An 11,858-nucleotide genomic window follows, 5' to 3' on the forward strand; every position below is an offset into this window, starting at 1 on the left:
TACTACAAGAATTTTAGACTTTTATGTCAGTTAGAAAAAGTGAAATCGGATGTATATTGTCGATTTTTTTTAAAGAAGATCTTTAACATCGGTTTAAAACCGACATTGTAGGGGTACCTTTAATTTCGGGTTTAAACCGACATTAAAGACCCACTTCACTTTTTCCTCTAACTTTCTATTTATCCCCATTTTTTTCATTTCCCTCTTCACTCTCCCTCTATTTTCTTTTTCCTCTCATTCTCACACTTCCTTCTTCAGACCCTATTCTTTCTCACTCCTCTCTTCCAAAGTCGATTTGTTGGTCGTTCCGCCGGATCTGCTGCACATTTCGTCATCGTTCGCGTGTCTCCAAATCTGTCGTTCGCCGGATCTGCTGTTCGTTTTGTTCGCGTGTCTCTAGATCTGCCGCCGTCGTTCGCATGTCTCCAGATCTGTCGCTGTCGTTTGCCAGATCTACCACCGTCGTCGTTCATCGTTCATTCCGCCACCGGATCAGGTGCATTCACCTAGCCATCAGCCTTTTTTCGTTTGCGTTTCTGTCTGGGCTTCCGTCGCCATCTTCGTTAGTCATCTGCAGGTCCCTGTCCACCGCGCTGCTGTCACCATTATGTTTAATATGCTCTTTTTCCCTTCTTTTTCCATCGCTATCACCATTAATATGCTCTTCGTATCTTTCTTCTCTTAAACTCACAACAATTTTTGTTCTTATGTTTACGCCTCTCAACTATTTGTGTAAATGTCTCAATGAAAGCCAGCAATGGTTTCACTCCAATAGGTCTCTCTACTCCTAGATTTGGGCCTTTTTATTTGTCTATGGTCTTTGAAATTCGATTTGATTAATGGTTTTGTTGTATATGATACCTTTGTTGAATTATTTGAAGTTGTAGTGCAAAATTACTTGCTACCTTTTGTGATAACATCTTTATAAAAGGTAGGAGTGAGAAGCTGAACGACGAAGCAATTAAAGAAACGCTTGAGAAGGTAATTTTTCTATTTATTATTCTTTTGAAGTTCATTTAACCAAAATTCTATAAATGTTACCTTCTAACACGTTTAGCAGATGCAGGATCCAATTGCTCATTCATATCATTTTCTCCTTCAACATCATTATCTTCATCAGTCTGCTTTCTTGATGATGATATATTTGCTTAGCTGACCAAAATTCCAGCTTTTTTTGTCACACAAGATGAGAAAGAAATTCCTAAAGGTTCATTCTAAACTCCTGACAATAATTCATTCTAAACTCCTGAACTGAAAATAAATAGAACATTTTCAGGCAACTATTATTTGAGATTATTGTTCTTAAAATTGTTGGACTAACATTTGATGTTAAATTTGGAGTTAATAACTTAGTGAAGATGTTCAAAAAGTAGATTTTAGTGTTTTTAAACTAGATATCATTCTTATACTGTTATATTCAACTTCTAATATGTTTGGAATTCTTCCTTTCATGTTCTCATCATTTTAAAAGTTTTTATTCTTATTCCTATCATGGTGTTTCTAATAATATTGCCTGTGTATTTATATGTGTGGTTTTGGAATTTGAACCTGACTAACAAAGATACGCTCAGTTCGGAGGTATTAAGTCAAAGCAAGTATAGCTCAACTGACATACAAGTCTTTTAAAAACTACGAGAATGTGGTTCGAATTCTCTATTTCTAATTGTACTAAAAAAAATAAAAGGATAGGAAGGTAATTAAGAACTCAAACATAAAAATATTTAAGGGAAAAGGAAAAGAAAAAAAAACTCAATTAATTGGTCTTTATTCTTTATCATGATGATTAATTAAATTTCTTTTTTCAGGGAAAAAAAGATTATCATTGATATTCTGATATAAAGTTCTATTTTTCAAAACTAATATAAACTCATTTTAATAAAAAAAACTTTAATATATAAACTAAAAGGTTAAGCAAATAATGTTGAGTTTTTGTTTTTCCTTTTTTAGAATAAATGTTATATTAAATATTATGTTCATGTTTCCAAATTATTTTAATTTTAAAAGTAAACATGTCAATATAAGTATAATTTAGCGGTTAAGGATTTTCCTTCTCTTCTAACGAATCATAGATTAAAATATGTCCTCCATATTTACGTGGTAGTATTCTTGTAGAAAGAAAGGGTAAGGTAAGGTGGGTAACAAACTAATGTGAGTATAGTTCAACTGACATGAATTTGTACTAAAATATGGTGTTAGTAGTTGGCTAGAGAAAATAGTACTCGTTTGTAGTATCAATTGTGTCTCCGCCGAAGCGCCACAACCACACTTGCAATGAAGAGGTGAGTAAACATATTGCAATGAATTATTTCTCTTAAGGCCATTGGCCTCTTTGTAGTTTATATTGGATTAAAATGTAAACACAAATGGGCTAAAAGTTTCAAAGTAGTCTATACCATAGTCTTGGCTAAACCCTTGAGCGACTAGACAGGCTTTAAAACGACTAATCTCACCTGATTGGTTTTGTTTAATTTGAAACACCCATTTACTACCAATGACCTTACGATCCTGGGGAAGAGGTGTTAAGGACCATGTCTTGTTGCGAATGAGTGCCTCATATTTCTCAATCATAGCACGACGCCATTTGGGATGAAGAAGAGCTTCCCTGTAAGATTGTGGTTTTGCCTTGTCCAAGTTAGTGACAACAGAAAGCCATGCCTTTGGTTTGAAGATGCCCATTTTGGAGCATGTGATTATAGGATGGGCATTAGTGGTGAGAAGGAGAGGGTGTGGTAGGTCAGGAATATTGGAGACGGTCGGTGTTGGTGAAGGAGAGTGAGTTGAGTTGGCAGAGTTAGTGTTGGCAGAGGTAGTGTTGGTAGGGGTTCATGTTGGTGAAGGTGGGGAAATAGGGGAATTAGGTGAGTGTGGGGCAGGAGCAGTGAAAAGGATGTGAAGGTCAGTATGTTGGTTGGTTGGTGTAGGTTGGTGGGGGGTGGAGGGGTTGGATAGTGGGAGAGTAGAAGGTGGATGGGGGGAATCATGGTGATGAACATCATTATGATGAGGGCTGGCAGTAGAAGGACTAAATGGGGAAGAGAAGGGAGGGGTGATTATGACAGGAATGGAAGTGATTGAAGAGGAGGACGATTGTGAAGGAGTTTGTGTTGAGTGATTGGCAGTAAAGGGAAAAATAGACTCATTGAATATCACATGTCTAGACACATAGATGTGACCCAAGGTTGGGTGAAGACAAAGATATCCTTTTACAAGGAAATGTAGCCTAAGAAGATGCATTCATGGGATCGGTATTGAAGCTTATTATCTTCAAACGGACGAAGAAAGGGGAAACAAGCACAACCAAAGGTTTTAAGAAGATGGTAATCTAGAAGTTTGTTATAGAAGACTTCATATGGAGACTTCTTGTCAAGAGCAGATGTAGGTGTGCAGTTTATAAGATAGGTGGTTGTGTGGAAAGCAAATGGCCAAAATGTGTTTAGGACAGAGGAGTGAGCTAGTATGGACAGTCCTACCTCAACAACATGTCGGTTCTTTCTTTCAACATTACCATTTTGTTGGGGGGTGTAGGGCAAGATAAATGATGGAGGATTCCAAGGGTGTCTAGGACAGGTGAGAGAGCTCGGAATTCACCTCCTCCATCAGTTTGAAGTGCTTTTATAGATATAGAAAATTGGTTAGATACCATAGCTTGACATTTATTGAAACAGGTGAAAACTTCAGATTTTGCTTTTAGTGTGTATATCCAAGTGAAACGAGAGAAAGCATCAATAAACAGAAGGAAATATTTGTCTCTATTCACTGAACTTATAGGGGAAGGGCCCCATACATCAACATACAAAATTTCAAAAGAGGGAGGAAGACGAGAGGTAGATGCAAAAAATGGTAACCGATGGCTTTTAGCCATTTGATAGTGTTTACAAACAGACATAGTAGTGTTATTTTTGTACTTCAGACTACAGTTAAACAAAATTGACTGAACAACTGGAATGGAAGGATGCCCTAAGCGGCAATGCCACAGGGAGACATCAGTGAGTGTTGAAACAAGAGCTGTGGGATGGAAGGGGGAATTGGATGAACTTGGTGCAGTTGGATTGATAAAGAGTTTGTAAAGTCCACGATCAAGTATGCCTCGGAGGAGTGGAGTCTTGGTTCGAAGATCCTTCACAAAAAATGAGTCATGGAAAAATTTGACATAAGCATGATTGTCATAACATAAACAACCAATGCTAATAAGGTTTATAGAGATGGAAGGAGTGTAAAAGACAGAGTTGAGATTAACAGGGGTGTTGGAGAAGGGGGAAAGGAAACGGGAAGAGCCAGGGTGTGAAATAGGAAGTGACTTCCCATTGCCTATCATAACCTGTTCACCACCATATATATGGAGTAGATTGTTGTATGTTGGACATATCAAGGGTCATGTGATAAGTGGCTCCAGAATCCATGTACCAGCCTTCATCGAGATGGTTGATTTTGGGTGCAGGGGATGAGGTGACATAGGACAAGAGTTGGTTTATTGTTGGAACGGTTTAAGTGAGATGAGCTTGGGGAGGGTGAATGGTCCTGTATTTTGGATTGTCAATGTTGTAACAAGCTAATGCTGTATGACCGAGTTTGTTGCAAATTTGGCATTGAGGGCGATTGGAGGGATTGGATGATTGGTTAGGAGATGAATGCTGATTTCGTGCAGGGGGTCGAGTGGAAGTATAATCAGCTCTAATAGTGGAAAAGGATAATTTGGGAAGAATACCTGGGAGAGGGAGAGGGGTGGGCTGAAATGTGGTCTACTGTTTTGTTGCAACTATGGATGGCGAGTCTGAGAGTAAAGAGAAAGGTAGGCAACATTGGCTTGGACAAGTTGGATCTGATCGACGGCAGTTTGTTTTTCCAAATGAGAGTCATAAGCAATGAGGCTGTGAACATCAACAATAAAAGGGCGGTCAGTTCTATTTTGAATAGAAGTTACAAAAGGATTGTATTCGTTCCCCAGTCCTTCAAGGATATAGCTGATGATGGGCGGAAATGCACGCCATTATAGGGCCTTTTATTTAGAATTATAAGGGCTGTTAAATAGAATATGCGGCGAATATGTTAGGAATTCATGAGAAAATGAGTTTGCATCGATCGACATTAAGAATCTCGGCTAACCCACTATTATGCATTATTATGCATTCAATTGTTTATTTTTGTAGCAATCGCAGAAATTGATCGCATACGTGGAAGCCGGGCTATCACAAAGACAAACGCATGCGGGGAATCTCTCCATTGCAGAGGCGAATGTATATGTACGACGCATGGATGTTGCGGCCATCAGCCACATGTGTCCATCGCATAGAAGTTGCGGCCGTCAAGCGAATGCGGTCATCGCAGATAAGTTGCGGCTACATGATGATAACTATAATAGAGGGATGAACGCAAGGTAGATGGAATGCAAACATGAATGCATACCTCGGGAGAATCAAAAGATGATGTTGACATTTCACCTACCACACCGTTAGCAGCAGAGATTCAGAAAAGGACCATCGCGCCGCGAGTGTCAGATTCAGAGCAGGTCCATAAATGTTGTTGGCGATCAAGCTCTATAAATAGAAGCCGATGAGCAGAATTTCAAATCATCTAAGGTTTTTTGCCTGAGGCACCCTACCATAGGGGGGATCCTTGTGATTTAGACTAAAGCGTGCGAAGATAGCTTGAGAGTTCTTCATCTCCTTAATCCTTTCCGAGTGACGACCGGAGCCTTCGCTGGAGTTAGAGCTCGAGAGAGTCTGCTCCACCACCCATCCATGGCACCACCGACAGCCTTGACACACATTTGCTGGAAGCAAGACATTGTTTCCAACTGGCCCTCCATTTCTCTTCTTTCCTTATATTGTATTGTATTACATTTTGGTTTAAAGAATTAATACATTTTGTGATCAATGCATTTCTATATTGTCCTTCGATTCCATCTCCATCTTCATTTACTTAGCATCCTTAACTTTCATTGCATCACTTAGTGAGACTATTAGAGTATCGCATACTTAATCATGCGGCATAGGAATATGAAGCATGTAGCAAACCACCGAGAGGTGTGCTTTGCATGAGTGTTATGAAAAAACCTTATTAAGTGTGAAGCTGTAGCAACGCTTGTCTATAAGCGGACGCAATGTTTGTCTATTAATAAAGTCAGCAGCAACTAAATGTTCGGGAGGGTAAGTGGTTGGTCACATTAAGCAATGTAAGCAAGTGTTCACTAGAGATAGGAATAATCTTACGTCAGCCAGGTTTATGCGATTACCTTGTCTTATGAGCGCATCATTCATCATCATTTAGGCATACTTAGGAGAGTAGTCTAAAAACCAAATCTAAGACTCGAGAGAGCGGATTGGATCGCATAAGCGAGAATGGGGAACTTAAAGATAAGCTTCATTTGTTATTACACAGCGTATGCACCCTATGGATAGGATATTGCATGTGTCCAGAAGTAGGATACGGTGGTATGTGGTCATAGCTTATGTGTGAGAGCACGTGAGTGGGTTATGGAAGCTTAGAAATAGGCTTCTCAACACTATTGCATATACATCGCATGCGTCCTAGAATTAGGTACAAGTGTGTGTAGCATAATCGCATAGCTTATGTTGGCTGGGGTTGCCCTTGCGGTCAAGCTCAGTGTTGCAGTGAAGACATCCTCACCATTTCATCTATTTTTTCATGCATTTTACTACGCGTCAACAGTTGCCGTGTCTCTACCTCTCAGTCATACTTCCACTATTTTGTCTGTTAGTTAGGAGTAGGAGTAGTTTATAGCTTATAACCCCCATCGTTCTTTTATTTATCTGCCGCAAACACATCACCACATAGCATTTAGCTACAAGTTCCTGAGCTCAACCTCAGATCACCCGAGAAACTTGCGTTCTCGTTATACTTGGTGAGAGCACAAGAAAACTTGTGACAGAAAGCATGGTCATTGCATATGAGATCAACGCATACATTCCATTTCATCGCATGACCACCGATACATGAGAACAATTGCATAATTTAAGACATGCATCGCATATTGCATTCACCTAATTTTACGTCATCAATACTCGAGGTGATCGCGATAAGATAGAGGTTCACCGATGGCAGCAAATTTATCAGCAACATCTTTGATTTTAGCTAGGTATTGAGACACGGTAAGGCCATCCTTCTTTATTCTTTGCAGTTGAGATCTGAGTCCCATAATTCGAGCCGTTGAGGATGATTTGTAGACCGTTCGAAGCGCTTCCCAAATTTCCAATGCTTATTCGTAGCCAATGATTTCGCCCATTTTATCCTCGTTCAGTGAGGAGTAGAACCAACTCTCATAATGGTGCAATTGCATTTCTGCCAATAGGAGAAGTAAGGGTTTATGTGTGTTTGCTGAGGGTCGAGATACTTTGAGGGTTGAGGATAGGTGCCGTCGATAAAGCTTTCAAGGTCATAGCTGATGATCAAGTTAAGAAGCTAGTTTTTCCAGAGTAGGTAATTTGAATCCTTGAGTTTGATAGTGAGGGATTGGGACATGTGAGGAAAGTTTGCTATCAGTGACTGCGAGAATAGAAGAGTGGAGAAGATATTCTGTGGTATTGGGGTTGGAAAAGAGTGATGGGCAGGAAAGCCAGCGTACTGTGGATGAAAATGCGGTGGTGGAGGGCCATATTGGGGAAGGAAGATTGGATTTCAAATAGGAGGGGGTGGGATTCGTTGAGTGACTGGTGGGGTGAACGATGGTGAAGATATAGAGGTATTAGTTTGAGGTGGGTTGGTCGATTGAATACCTGGAATCGATGTCACCAGCTGAGCGGAGTCTTCTTCTGACGTTCCTGAGCTTGACGCCATGAAGGTGAAGGTGGAAGAGGATGCTTATAGCTCTGATACCATGTAAGAATGAAAAAAGGAAGGATAAGAGTCTATGGAAAACGAAAAGGCTCGACCGCACTGGGAATAGCCTTTCTGCTAATATTTATTTATGTATATATGCCATTTGTCACATACTGATAGGATGCCAATAATAGACAGGTGATAATTTGTAGAAATACAAGTTATTTATACTGTTTTATTAAGATATTGCGGCCAAAAGGAAGGAAAGTTGCGTCAATAGTATAGAAATTAGTTAAGAAATGCGAGAATTATAAATTGTCGTCAATACACCCACTGACACCATTGCGATGGTAGAATAGAGTGTTTTAACGTCTGTTTTGCAGGAAATCAGTCACCGCATGCACTCATGGCTCAATGATGAAAGAACAACACATCTACGTTGCATTGCGCCCATCATTCAGGAATGAATAGACGATCAACGCAATGACGGCGCATGCGACAATCGATCAAGAGCTAAGCGATCAATGCAATCTCAACCGCATGCGATAATAAAAAATAACACCGCATGCGGGCAAACGATCGAAGATGTGAAAGAGAAACGCAAATGCGGAGGATTCTGACGCGTGTACAGTTGACCGTTGTGCATTTCTGACAGGATTGATTGTATAATAGAAGGAATATTTATTCCACCATTTCCGGAATTGCCATAACAATAAAGTGGGGACCACAAGTCAGAGAATCAAAGCTGAGCCTATAAATAGCTCTGGCCATTCCATTGAGAAATTATACTTGATATGAGGCTATTTTGATATTTGTATATTGAGAGAGAGACTGGTCTAAGTGCTGATCGAAGAAGATCTGGGAAGAATTAAGAGACAAGACCGAGAGGTAAGTCTTAGGGCAAATCCTTCAAATCCCCGCCGTGAAGCTCTATACCAAGGTCACTTCTATCGGACGAGCAAGCCCGAGAGGGAAGCTCTTCTGAACATTCATTCCAACATCTGGAAAGAAAATCCACCATCCAGATCTGTGTCAAGATGTTGGCACTCTTCTGTATTTGTTTCTATCTCTTATTCATCAATTGTATTCATCTTCTTAATCTCTATCATTCATACAATGTATCAGGCGCTAAATATTAGTATTGAATGTCATGATCATTTTCATCTCCATCTTTCTGTCTATTTCTGTTCCTCCTTAAATCGTTTTCTCCAAAATGTTCTCTTAATCCCTCGATGATAAGAATGAATTAAACAAGTAAATTAATATGTGCTAAAGAAATAAATAATTTTAGCTAAAGCATGCTCGGCGGCATCTTCATCTGTGACAGAAGTGAAGAAGCTATTCCACCTAATGACAGTAGGTTGGAAGAATGTGTTAACTAAAGCGAGAAGTACTTCCAGAGATGGAAGCAACCTTGCATTCTTTACGTTCATCCCTGTTTCACCACAGAGATGTGGGAACGCGACCGATCACCGAGAGGTGTACGTTAAGGGAAAGTGGAACTGTAGTTATATCTTTAACGCAATTAGTGAACTTGCAATGTTTGTACTAGTTATCCGTTCTTTTTCTGTTTCGTACATAAAGCTTTGCCACCACATACCACGATCTTTTGTATGATCTTCACAGTCAGTCTCAAACTCAGTATCATGTATCATGTAACCTCTATCTTGTATCATGTTAGCTTAGGTTTACTTTGTCGCACTTTACTTTTATTGCATTTACTTTATTATCGCAACTTTAGTTTATCTGCATAATTTTACTTTACCGCAATTTACTTTCCTGTACAAATACACAATCTTTTTTAATTGTAAAAGGTCGATCGCATATATCACGAACGTGACACATTAACCTAAAACAATCCCTGTGTTCGACCTTGGATCACACCGAGAAACTTGCATTGGAATTATACTTGGTTTCAGTGCAAGGAAACTTGTGACAATTCATTACTCCACTGCATACTACATGTCATTAACAACGCTTATTGAGAAGTAGTATCGCATAAAATGTGCATGAGCAATAACGCAGCATAACATATTCCATCTTTGTCGCCAAGTCTATGCTTTCAACACGTATACTTGTCCATTCATTCATATCCATATTCGTTCACATGCTGTAAGATATGAACATTGCGTTACAAGTTTATAGCAACATGAGCTTGTAGCACATCATCATGCGTGCACATTACAAACACAATCATCATCAAAAATTTCGTCCACAAGTTTATGGCGCCGTTGTTGGGGACATAAGCTTGTACCATCCATTGTAATGTAAACTTCATCATCAATAGGAGAGAGACAAGAAAAAAGAAATAATAGAAAAAATACAGTGAAATGTGAAAAAGAGAAGAAACGGAAAAGTTTCACATATCAGCAAATTTGAAAGGCTATTTTCATCAGCTACGAGAACACTTTTTTTTGGTATTAGTTTTGTATTATTTTATAGCGTTGGTATTAGTTTTCACATATCAGCAAATCTAAGAGGGGATTAAGAATTTTCTATATTTTAGCACTGTTAATACATAATATTAATATTATCTCTACATAATATTCATATTTGAACATTTTCAAATTGGTTTCATTGATGTGCGCTTATATCTAGAAACTAAAGTCCACATAACTTGTTGGGAGAAATTTGATATATATGAACTGAATATACTAGCAGACGAATTACACCTCAACTAGAAATAGTGCACTCAAATCTCAATGTATAATATTTAGACTCAAACATAAGCCAAATGATGTAACAAGGCTTAGAAATAGAAATAATCAAAGACTTGAAAGAACCTCAAAACCTTTGAAAAATTAAAACGTAGTATAGGCACGCTTTTGATAACATTATCCTAAAGACAATTTTTTGTTCTACACGGGCTACAAGCAGACTACAAACGAGCAATCATCTCAGCAGAATACAACAATTAACTCTGGTAAAACTGCAACCTTGAACTACCTATATCTAGTAGAACTCTTGGATACTTGCACTCAACTCAACTCAAGAATAAAAGAAAGAAATAAAGAAAGAAGAGAACTCTTCAATTTGGAATGAGATGCTACAAATGAAAAAACAAGTTGCTATTTATAGGCTAGCGACTTAGTAACTCTCTAGATACAAAATAAATCAAATAAATATAATTTTTTTAAAAAAAAAAATTAACTCAATTGAGTTGTTACTTAACAAAAATCAAACACAACTCATTAAAATTGAAGAAAATACAAATTTAACTTTCATACATGTTAAATTTGTACATGGAACTTAATCTTAATTTGATATTTCAATCCAATTTGAAAGTTTCTAATTTTGAATTTAATCTACATAATTAAATTCATTTGTTAATGTTTCAATATTCAAATGTTTCACCTTCTTTCACTATAAAAACCAACAATCCCCTATATGAAAGAAAGTGAGAAAAATTAAACAAAATCGTTTAGACAAATAGACAAGCTATTCATCATGAGAGGTGTCTTTTAGACTTGAACTTTCCTTAGTGAATATCCATTGAATTTATGGAAGAAAAAGTGAGACCAAGCTCTGGAACTATCCTTCTCACTGGTGAATTGAGATAATAGATATCACACACAACTCATCTCGTATCTTTGATATCTATACGTTTGTGTCCATTTTTGTCCTTGACAAAATCTTGAATTCATCAGAGCTTTAGAGAACATAAGGCATTTGAAAAGTTCTCATAGAAGTGACTCCACTTCTACTCTCACATAGGTAATATTGATTAAGAGTATTTTGTCATTACTCCTCTTGTATACATGATAGCAATATATCCTTAACATCAATAGATCACATATTCTAGAACATCATAGAAATGGGAAGAAACTATAAGTTTCGTAGTGTGTCAATTATGAATTATCTAGCTAGTTTGCCTAGTGAACCTAGATCTTGGGATCTTCGGCCAACTAGGTTAGGTTACCACCAGATAACTCATTTCATAGGCTTTAGCCCCATTTCTCTTGAAGTATATGTGACTTGCTCTCTTGATAAACCTTTTGTCAAAGGATATGCAATATTTTTTTTGATTTCATAAAATCAATAGAAATTATTCAATTAGAGAGCAGTTACCTTATCGAATTATG

The 11,858-nt window shown here is 38.0% G+C and overlaps 1 long non-coding RNA gene across 1 annotated transcript; it reads left to right on the forward strand.

Annotated features, from left to right (window-relative positions):
• Window positions 1-214: 214 nt before the first annotated feature.
• LOC150031780 (uncharacterized) lies at window positions 215-1,487 on the forward strand. Its single transcript, XR_016525457.1, has 2 exons — window positions 215-981; window positions 1,061-1,487. It is a non-coding gene; the product is annotated as an uncharacterized LOC150031780 (long non-coding RNA).
• The last annotated feature ends 10,371 nt before the right edge of the window (window positions 1,488-11,858 follow it).

The sequence above is a fragment of the Benincasa hispida genome, chromosome 12 (genome assembly GCF_027475165.1).
Source record: "Benincasa hispida cultivar pf3 chromosome 12, pf3_genome.v1.1, whole genome shotgun sequence".
Taxonomy (NCBI): Eukaryota; Viridiplantae; Streptophyta; class Magnoliopsida; order Cucurbitales; family Cucurbitaceae; genus Benincasa; species Benincasa hispida.